General features: G+C 40.5%; 1 protein-coding gene across 1 annotated transcript in view; it reads right to left on the bottom strand.

The window, feature by feature from the left end:
• The window catches only part of LOC125379758 (fibrinogen beta chain-like), a 140,222-nt gene extending 131,633 nt beyond the window's left edge, over positions 1-8,589 (bottom strand). Inside the window, exon 1 of the mRNA XM_048395803.1 lies at positions 8,547-8,589. The gene's annotated coding sequence lies outside the window, so the exon portion shown is untranslated. The remainder of the gene's footprint in view (positions 1-8,546) is intronic.
• Between the last annotated feature and the right edge of the window lie 3,450 nt (positions 8,590-12,039).

Below are 12,039 nucleotides of genomic sequence, written 5' to 3'. Positions count from 1 at the left end.
AAACAGCGCCTATTAATGAAATATTAATACTTCAATCAAAGCTTCTATCTATCCACGCTTTGTTTGGAAACCCTTTGAAAAATACTTTACATTGACGCCAATCCTGCTTTGATCAATCTTCAATGTAATTGTTTCATATAATATAACACGAGTGTGTGCCCTTCGTGTATGATACTTGTTTGTTATTGCATTTTCTATGCGCAAATGTTGTAATTGTTTGGAAAAGTATGGTCTATCAAATCCTTATGTTCACGAGCTGAAAATATATCGATCTGATGTCATTAATAATATTCTAACTTTATCATATGTGGGGTATGCTTTGTCTTCACTCAACATTTACAAGTTTACAAGAATTGTGCTAAAAGTGTTCACACAATACCTTTATCACCGCCACGGCGGGGAAGGATGCACACTCACTTCGACAAATAGATGTGAGATATGGGCAATGGTCACCTATATCCACATGCGCAATAGGCATCTAATGTGGCAATTGATAGCAGTACAATCCTTGCTATTGTTGAACTTGTCAATATCACAAAGGAGCTACTTAATCGACTAAATGTTGAGGTTGATAATAATGTTCGACTTCAGTTAACTGCAAGATTTCATAGATACTGTTCTTCTGGCCATACACTGTTCACCACCTAAGAATACTTATCTCTAGATATTGAGTGTAATGAAATACTGTGTAAATAAACCAATGCAATACCGGTAATAGTGATCAGGGAATCACGAACTATGATAAGCAGTTTCACCAAGGCGATGTTTCAGTACAAGTACTAGCATATCCATATACAGTAAACTACGGTTATAACGAACACGCTTATAACGAACTGACGGATATAACGAACTTACTTTTTTGGTCCCGAATATTTGCTGTAGTTATGCTGTATATATGCTTATAACGAACTACGGTTATAACGAACTAAAATTAGTAGTCCCTTTGAGTTCGTTATAACCGTACTTTACTGTACATCTATACCGCCGTTGTCACAACAGATCTGTTACCACCGAGTCGATATCAGTGGTCAACATTAGGTTCATCATGGCCCTTCTCTGCTTCCCCGTGTCAGGGTGAAAATAGAAACATTATTATGTATTTATATTAATAGTATTTTCCCTTTTAAGATTTGAAAATTGAAGCCTAAATCTCGGTCAGTGCTTGCTTTATTTCGTTGTATTTCACAATTTTATAGAGCGTATGTTTCTGTTGTCAAACGATTACATGGAAAGGTTGCCGCTGTGCAATGGATTTTTTTAATCCATCGCGGACTTATCAGTTAACTGAGGGCCACGATCGAAAAGTCACACGACATCGACTTTGACTTCCAGTAGGAATTATATACAGTTCTTACGTGATGGAGCTGTATCTGGGCATCGTGTTGTGTGTTTTGATTGATTCAGTTGTAGTGTCAAAGTTTAAAAAACAAACTGCATTGCAATGTTAGTTAATACAAAGTTAACGAGTGCAATCATAGTCACATTTTCTCAATTTTTTCTTTAATATGAGTATCTGTCTCACTCACTCACTCTCGTTATCCCTCTCATTCACTTACACTCACGCTTACTCTCTCACTTTATGTCTTACTCTCACTTATTCTCGCACTCACTCCCACCTTCCCTCACACTCACTCTCTTTTCACCTTTCACCCCTCTCTCTCTCTTTCACTTTCACCAGCTAGCTCACTCCTCCCTGACACTCTAACAGTTTGTCTTTCTCTCATTAACTCACTCTCACTTTCTCTCACTCACCATTCTTTCTCTCACTCGCTCTCTCAACCTCTCTCTCTGCCAGGGTATATGATGGGAGCGAGAGAGAGTGAGAGATGGCATGGGGTGGGGGTGGGGGGAGTGGGTGGGTGGTGGGGGTGGGGGTTTGAGGGTGGTGCTGGGGAAGAGCTAGTGCTGATGCTAGTGCTAGTGCGAAAACGAATGCTAGACTATGTTACCCATTAGTGTTAACAGTGGTGTGCACTTGTACCAAGAATACGCATTACCGCCCAAACTGTAAGCCGGTCTGATTTTAATTTGCCATTGGACTGGTTAAAATAAGCCAAATCATCAAATATTGCCCTTGGTGTTTTAATTATGACATGTTATGGCAATCTAGTCAAACCTATCTAAACTTCGGCAATTAGGGATCAGCTGTAATAATGATAGCCGAACATGCAGATTCATCTTAGCTAATGGTAGTAAAGCATTACCTTTAGAAACGGGCTTTACTATCTAATGTGTCATAAGTACACAATATTTTGCGAAACGTGAAATAACAACGTTTTTGAATATACGGACTATACCGGCCACTGGCACTCACAGAAGCGTACACAAAACTGTTGAAAGGCCTGACGCACTTACTGTAGAATCATATGTTAGCTCTGTAATAAATATATCTCAACGCGGAACCATGAGTAAATTGCGCTGTTGTAATTTACCATTAAAAATTGTACAAAGTTGATTGCTCGCCCCGACAACATCCACTCCCAGATACCCAGATAAAGCTGTCGAAGATAAAGTTCATTTTCTAACTTATTGAAGTTTATATTCAGATTTGCGTTATGATTTACGGAAATTTCCATCTCAGTTCAATTGTACTTTCATGCAGATGTACCCTGTCGGCCTTAATACGGAATGAGAGGCTTGTTGAACGCATAGCGGTTGTGCTACCTTAAATGGTTTAATTACTACCACCGATTACTACACTGTGGTATTATTATTATTATTATTTACAAGAAAATGATTATTGTATTATACGCATACAGGTATATGCTGATTTGTGTGTCTCGCATGCCCCGTACGACCGGATATTTAAAATATATATATATATACAACATGGCACAATTATAAAATAATTTTCATCTTCGTCGTATGTACATATGCGTGAAATAAATTGCCTTCTCATAACATTTAATCAGTGCCATCACTGTGACTGTGAGGGTTTGCTCTATGTGACACAAGCATTAACCTCAACGTACTGTGCCATAGCACTGATTACTAAGATTATCGCTGGAATACAGCTGATACAGGCCCATAGTTTTAAGTAAAAAATATCTGGTTTTGACCCCCCCCCCCTCCCTCTTCGTATGTTGACCGCCGTTGTCACAACAGATACGTTACCACCCTGTCGATCTCACTCACAGGTCAAGTATTTTGGCCACATAAAGTCAATAATGGCTATTCTATGTTCTCGCGTGCCAGGATGAAATTAGAAATACCATTATGTTTATCGATATTATTGTCTCGTTTAAGATGTGATGATTGAAGTAAGTATACATTCAAAAATATAACCCTTAGCCTAAATCTCAGTCTGCCTGATTAATTTCGTCGTATTTCACAACTAGATATAGGGTATGTTTCCGTTTTTTTCGCATTTATTTTTAGATGTGTTCAATCCGTTTCCGTCTCACTTCCCAGTTTTATACAGAGCATGTTTCCGATATATTTCACAAGCATTATAAGTATCTATATATAAGTGAAAAAAAGATGAACGATGAGTATCTGGTGTAAAAACCTATCGCCTTGAATTGTTGTGTTAAAACGACCCATGATAGATCTGTGACATCAAAGAATGTATTGTTTGAAGCTCAAGTCTTGATATTAAAGGGGTGCATTGAATGCATGGCGCTATACAAAGAAACCTCTTTCATCTATCGGGGGATTATCGGAAAGTCACCAGGCGTGTAATTTAACTAAGAAAAACGCCTGTGAATGAGTGAATGAGTGAGTGAGTGAGTGAGTGTGAGTGGCGGTGAGAGACTGAGAGGGAAACGAAAGTGAAAGTAGAACACACTTGTGTTCACAGCGGCGTAACTTGTACCGAGGCTATTCATCACCACCAGTGCTGTTTAAGGGTCTGACGCACTGACTGAAGAACCATATGTTAGCTCTGTAATAAGTAGATCTCATCGTGGAACAACGAGTATAATTTCGCTGTCTATTAGAAATTGAACAAGGTAGAGTACTATACCTGAGTCATACATTCCCGGGTCAACATCAGTGCGGAACGAGAAACTTGTAAAACACACAGCGATATTGGTTACCAAAGTGATTCAACGAAGAACAATGCATCTTGCTTTAAACACAGTGTGAAAACTCTTTTACCAACTAGTATATTCTTAGTAAGGATTAGATATATGGATGTACAATTTTTTTATTACAATTAGGAGCGACGTTTCGGTGTAGGTTCTTACACCGTCTTCAAGCAAGTGACTTATTTGTTTTATTATTTTCAGTAGATCTGTGTGTATTGATCACATATATGCTGTTGTAAGTCTCGCATGAACCAGGCTCCGGAAAGTGAAAGTTAAAATTAAACCGTTTCATTAAGATATTTGATAAGGTATTGTATGCATGTTTCACAGGAGAAATCTTCTTATGAGGATAGAGCAATCTGCGTCAGTATTGATTGACCTGGACAAATATACTCTGTCATATATTACAACAACAGAGACGTAATAGCAAATTTGATTATCTTACAAAATTTATTCAACAAAGAAATAAATGCATTTAAAGTGAGTGAGTGAGTGAGTCAACGCCGCTTTTACCCGTATTCCAGTTATATCGTGGCGTGTCAGCTTAATGTGGGAGGAAGGCCCGAAGTGATGCAGGTCTCGGACGTTTACCACTTCGGTGAAACCCACGAGCACGGGTATGGTGCTGACAAACCTAGAAACATAATCGGGGCGAACCGGGATTCGAACCTAAAATCATAGGTTTCTAGGGTGACCAAGGGACGCAACTCTGCACAGCGAATCGCGACGCCTTAGACGACTGGGCCACCCGTAACCCCATATGCATTTAGACAAAGAGAGATACATAGATTGTTCTGTTTGTACAAAATAAGTACGCGGTGTTGCTGCCACCTAGATAGATTCACGTGTAGCCTGAGGACATGCAGTTCATGTTCCATTGGTGGAAGTATTGGCAGGAATATGCTAGTCACTAATTACCACTTATATATTGAATGATGCCCAATTCTCTGAATAACAGGGGGCGGTCGGGTAGCCTAGAGGTTAAAGCGTTCGCTCGTCACGCCGAAGACCCAGGTTCGATTCCCGACATAGGTACAATGTGTGAAGCCCATTGCTGGTGTTCCCCGCCGTGATATTGCTGGAATATTGCTAAAAGCGGCGTAAAACCACACTCACTAACTCACTCTGAATAACAGTTTCAGCCTTAACTGGTTTCGACAACAGTGAATGCAACGAAATAGGGGAACACTTCGTGTTATTTTTAAGTAGTTCTCTACACTATTAGTATGCTTCAAAAATGCAAAAGTGGGCAAAAGCATATATGACACCACACATTCTTTCGTATCTGACCGGCGCAAAATATGATCTCCTTCTAGGCTATATTTGTATATTTTACTGCTGCTTCATAATGTTTTCGCATAGAAAACATATTTAATCATAACATAACATGACCACTGTGTGTTATATTTGGGTTTGGTACAGCTAGATGATCCAATTATCTGTGCAATAACATGTTTATCAACTCAGTGAATCATGTTGCTGTGTCTTACTTTTTATCTTCAGAAAAAGGACGGTTTAATATTTCCCTGTTATTTAACGCATATTCACATAAATCACTTTTTTCTATTGATATTGTCTGTCACATAGAACGTGTTTTATAGCTGTCGGCGCTTGTGGATTTTGCGTTGATATTGACACACTGTGTGTACCAAACTAAGTAGCGCTTGAAGTCATAAAGAGCATATAATATTTAAACATTTAAAAGGTCAAGCCGTCGTTCCGAAATATTTACTGCAGAGACAATTCACATCAAAACACACCAAAAGTCCAGGCTCGAAGGAGAGTGGATGGGGATGGGGATGGGGGAGGGGATGGGGATGGGGGAGGATAAGGGGATGGGGGAGGATAAGGGGGTGGGGGATTGAGGAGGATGGGCTGGGGATGTGGTGTGGAGTTGTCGGTGGTAGTGGGCATATCCTTCTTATGTCTACCATTGCAACATGTCATTAATGAAAGACAAGTCAAAAGACTGATTCTAAATTTAGTTTGGCAGTAAATGTTCTGTATATATGTATTTATGTAAATTATCCTTGTGAACATTTGTTGTTTTAAGTTAATGTAGCTGGGGTAGGAGGTTAGGGACCCTGTCCTGCTTTCTCCTTAAATGTTAACCATGTATCTGAGAGACACCCTCTCTGTCAAACCACAGGAGGATATATCCAGTCCCCGCAAACAGCGAAACGTGGGGCGTTTCTGGGATGTCAGGTCCAGAGTTGAACTATGTACATCAAAAAATTCATAGGAGTCAATGATATGATATAAAATATGATATGATGACCAGTGCATTAAAACATTCATATGCATATCAAAGGGGTCAAATATGACAAATCGTATGGGCCATATATACGTAACTACACAAATGCAACTTTTAGAAAGTTACCTGGACATACACAGGCTGGTGTCACTGGTTTTAGACACAGAGTACAGAAAATCTCCTTCAAGTACTATGGAAATGATATATGCTGGTATAATAGCTCAATTACCCTGGGCAAAGTAAATAAATAAATAGGCACCAACCACTGGGTCATCCGTGCACCCGTAATTAAGTATAAGCTATGATTTGAATGTATTTGATATAGTAATTGTTGTAATAATAGTGCCATAATTTCCTTGAAACACACTGCACTGTTCTTCCAAAACATTCTAATGGGAAGCGGGGATTTAATGTGATGTATGTCAATAAAAAAAATTCATATTTCGCAGAGGCGTGTCAAACAAACCCAAGCCCTCCATGGTATGAGACCAATATTATGTGAGGGATATATTTATTTAGGATCTGTTAGACACTTGCAAAGTAGTCACGACATTGTTCTCATTATTTTTGAGACCCACAACAGTTTGACCCCTTCGTCAGATTCATGCTTTTGCCGTCACTGAAAGATACGAGATTCACAAACAGTACATAATTTTACGAACGCTTCTTCTCTTTCGCTGTCAGGCGATAGAGATTGTCAAAGTTTAACGCTAATTGTGTGTGAATGACTTCGGTTGAACGCCGCTTTTAACAGTATTCCAGTTTATCACGTCTCAGCAGGTCTAAGACGTTTACCACTTCGGCGAAACCCACAAGCACGGGTATGGTGCTGACAAACCTAGAAACATAATCGGGGCGAACCGGAATTCGAACCCACAATCATAGGTTTCTAGCGTGCACAATGGACGCAACTCTGCACAGCGAATCGCGGCGCCTTAAACGACTGGGCCACCCGTGCCCCACAAACGTTAATTGTAACATGTTTCATGTTATAAGAAGATCTTATATACGTATGTCAAGAATGTTCTCTACATAAAATAGTTATCTTATATCTACCATGTATACATGTCTCATGTACATGTATATTACCCACAGCTATTCACATATAACACAGACCGCCTCCGTGGTCTAGTAGTAGAGCGTCCGCCCGGAGAGCGGAAGGTCCGGGGTTCGATCCCCGGCCGCGTCATACCAAAAGACGTTTAAAGATGGTACTTGTTGTTACCCTGTCTGGCGCTCGGCATTAAGGGGATAAAACAAGGACTGGTCGGCTCGGAGTCAGTATACTGTGTCTGAGTGGGGTATTCTTGTTAAACTGCGGCATGGTATCTCAGTGGGCTAGCACTATAAATCGGCATCAGTCCGTTCTAGTACAAGCAGCCACACACACACACACGTGCATGCACGTCGCTATATAATTGCAATACTCTTGGACGCGACGTTAAACCCAATTTCACTTCACCTCACATATAACACGTATGAATTTTTTACTTTTGAAATGTGTCAGTGCAGATATTTGGTGTTGGACGAGCAGGGTGATTGTGCAAATTGTGGACGTGTATACTAGCGTCAAGGTTTCAAAGAGGACGATGTGTGCGTGTGTGTGTGAGTGTGTGAGTGTGTGAGTGTGTGTTTGCGTGTGTGCGTGTGTGCGTGTGTGCGTGTGTGCGAGTCAATGTCTCATTCTCCCACGTCATCACTGGCACTGATCTTCACAACCATGTAACATACACAACTAAAAAGAATGCTATAAAATCTAAACATTTGTGTACAAATTTATGTCGATTCTACATATGGTTGCTCAGCGAATAGTCGGATGTATGGAGATATTGGATAATGGTTCGAGGCGTTGAGCTAACTTCTCCTTTTGAAAACTTGTTGATTTTCGGCAAAAATGAATATTGGGTGTCCGGGCCCGTTGATCTATTTATAGCGGTTACAGCACAACATATATCAACCATGCCACACACTCTCAGTTATAGCCTCTTTGACGTCAACCAAAGGCAACATCTTGTGATACAAAACTTGTAGAATAGACAGTTTTATCAATCAGCCACACCATGCCCGGAGCGTGGAGGGAATTAATTTTGACATTATGTTACAAAGTAACTCTGGACGATAAGGGTGATGGATTCCCAATTTTGCACACTTATACATGTGCAATGCTTAAATATTCAAGACAAACAGAAACATGCTCATGAGTATGCCAATTGTACTATTGAATAATATGCATATGTTAGTTGTCAAAAAATGACTCTACTTACATCTCTGTGCTGCCCAACTTCGACATATTCGACAACATGCTTTTCCAACATGGAGCCTCCTTGTGTTTTATCATGTGATCAGTACCAGAAAGAGGCTTTATCTTTAAAATAAAAAAGAATGTGAAAAAGTTTTTGAGGTTAACTGGGCTTGAACTCGCACACCCATGGGTTCAAGAGTAGTTATACTTTTACCGATTAACTTAACCATTAGACCACAAAGGAAACACGGGAACGCACACGGGAATGCAAAAAATTAGGGAGACACTTTCGTTAATCAATTATTAGTCAGTTAATAATTGTAGAAATCATGTCACCAAGCCATTTGTTAAACTGTTTGTCATACATTCGAACAAGGAGGAAGGCGTATCTGACACCACACGCTAAAGAATGACCCATCACTTCCTCGACTGTAAATCTATATTTTACTGCTGCTTCAAAATGTATACAGATAGAAAACATGACTACAGTATGTTATATGTAGGTCGACAATTAGATGACACAAGTACATGTGCCATGTTCTACAGATAAAAGGCGGCCGTTACAGCAGACCTCGAGCTCCCACTAATCTGGAAAAAGAGTATGTCCCTTCGGTAATAAAAAAGAATCTGAAATGCTCTTTCTCCCAGAATGACATTTCTATGCCAATCTTACGTTCTGTGCCTACGTATTTAATTTTATAAAAAAATGTTATACAAAAATGCTCCCAAGAAATATGTTTGACACTCGCACGAAAACACTGGGGCTTTCACTATTTAATGACACTTAACCCATACATAAACTATTATTCAAGCAGTATTTAAATTGCACAAACACGCCGAGGGAAATCTGTGTTCTTACTAACCCATTGTAAATACTACTTGGAACCACCACTATTTTCATTTAAGGGCTTAGGGTGGATAAGGGTAACCTACCCTAACACTAACATAGCTAACCCTTATGACCGAAGATGCTCGCGTATAAATATTTATTTTCCCTTATCTTGAGATACAACTAGGTTTCATGATATTTCTGTGTGTCGAACAAATTCTATAATCGCACCCTCAAAACTGTATTATTTACATGTTATTCAGACGCATATGATCTATTGAAGGACTCGCGAACAAATACGTTTGGAATAGATTGGATATACGGACTCGTACTTTTGTATGGCAGTATTGACAGCAATGCGTCATCATGGAGGCACAGGCAAATCACATTCAAAACATTATGTGGAAGCTTCATGGCAACATTCATCGCCCGTCTTCTTACGCCCTTGGTTGATTGTTTGTTAGTTAACGCCGCACTCAGCAATATTCCAGCTATATGACGGCGGTTTGTAAATAATCGAGTCTGGACCAGACAATCCAGAGATTGATATCATGAGCATTGATTAGCGCAATTGGTTGGCTTGTTGTTTAACGCCACACTCAGCAATATTCCAGCTACATGACGGCGGTCTGTAAATGATCGAGTCTGGGCCAGACAATCCAGTGTTTAATATCATGAGCATCGATCCACGTAATTTGGATCGATGACATGCATTAACCAAGTCAGCGAGCCTGACCACCCGATCCCGTTAGTCGCCTTTTACGACAAGCATAGTCACCTTTTACGGCAAGCATGGGTTGCTGAAGACCAACTCTACCCCGAATCTTCACGGGTCTTACTACCTTGAACTTTATGTTGCCCCCTCCCCCTACTCCCTCATGTTTCTTTGGTGCCCCGTTCTTGGTGTTGACTTGCGTCGATTACAATCTATTTCATTACATACATTACTACCTGCTAATCGCACAGCCAACATGACATGACTGATTCGCGGGCTCCCCTTTCCTATACTGAACGGGGGCGGTCGGGTAGCCTAGTGGTTAAAGCGTTCGTTCGTCACGCCGAAAACCCGGGTTCGATTCCCGACATGGGTACAATGTGTGAAGCCCATTTCTGGTGTCCCCCGCCGTGATATTGCTGGAATATTGCTAAAAGCGGCGTAAAATCCAACTCGCTCACTCACTCCTATACTGAACGAAGTTTGATGTCATGAAGCTAGATTTTTCCGCTGCATGTGACACTTCAACAGGAGTTACGATATCGCTCACACTTGTCACAAAGTGTTTTTACGAGCGCTTCTTCTTTACGAATATCGTTTGTTTGTCAACAGACAGACAGCAATATTCAAGCTTCATGACGTAGGTCTGTATATAATCGAGTCTGGACCAGAAAATCCAGTGGTTAATGTTCATCGAAACACAATATCATCTCTTTCTCACCAGAGAACGAACATTAGCTGTTCCAGTATGGTGAAATGAACACCCTCATGCTGCGCATGCGCGTTTAGTAACTATCCATTAATTTCATCCATTGTATTGCATCTTGTGATTGTAAACCTTGTCCTGTGTGTTTCAATAAAATTCGTTAATTTATTCGCTGATCTTGTGTGGTTATTTGCTGCTTTCACAGTTGAGTTCTGTTGAGTTCTGTTCGAACCGAGTTCTGGGTTCGAACCTTCGCGTTTCTACATGACTATCAAGTTCGTTTCTTGTAATATATAAATCATATATTTTTTGCTTGTGTTTGATATATCTGCCCAGGAAACCACGGACCATGACAAATTACCACGCTAAACACGGCGGAAATGTGCAGGGTCTCCTCGCTGCTGACCCAAAAATGTATCAGCCCTACCATCTATCATCGAAACCAGGAAATCACTGAAGGAGAACGATTATAGAGACAGGTTTGTGCTATGGAAGAAACTATCTGATCGTGGTGTAACATGAAAGATGTATAACGCTATCGTCTCATTTTGCGACATTGTTAAATGCAGTGTAAGATTAAATGGACATTTCACCCAGAAGTTTTCTGTAAAATGTGGTTTAAAACAGGGGTGCCTTCTTTCTGGGACTACTTATCTCTAAATTCAAGTTCTATGGCGGCATGAGGTATAACACCTGCACCAAGTTGTACACCCGTGAACACATTACACCCGTGCTGTAAGAGCTGCACTGGCTACCCGTGAGACTCAGGATCGTGTTCATGCTGATCATGTTTGTCTACAAATCGATCCATGGGCTATCCCCAGTATACCTCCAGGAACTCACTGCCCTTTACCAACCTGGCCGAACACTGAGATCTGCAAACCAACTACAGCTTGCTGTTCCACCAACCAGCAGAACAACATCTGGCGACAGAACCTTCCGAAAAGCAGGTGCAACTCTATGGAATGCACTGCCCATTGATGTCAGGGGATCTGAAGATGTCAACACCTTTAGATCAAAACTCAACACCATCCTCTTCAAAAGAGCATACGACTGAGCGCTCTTGAGCAGGCAGTATGTCTGGATAGGTAGCGCTATATAAATGCGTAATTTGAATTTGAATTTGAATTTGTATGACACTCTCGTGTGGTCAGCTATCGAATATGGATCAGCGATATGGGGGACCAGCAACGTATCACTAGTAAGCACATTACAAAATCGAGCCATGAATTTTTTTATGGGTGTGAAAAAACGCTCCAAATGCA

This window comes from Haliotis rufescens, unplaced genomic scaffold (assembly GCF_023055435.1).
Source record: "Haliotis rufescens isolate VD_foot unplaced genomic scaffold, xgHalRufe1.0.p SCAF_147, whole genome shotgun sequence".
NCBI lineage: Eukaryota > Metazoa > Mollusca > Gastropoda > Lepetellida > Haliotidae > Haliotis > Haliotis rufescens.
Note: the sequence above shows the minus strand (reverse complement) of the source record. Positions and strands in the feature narration are given on the sequence as shown.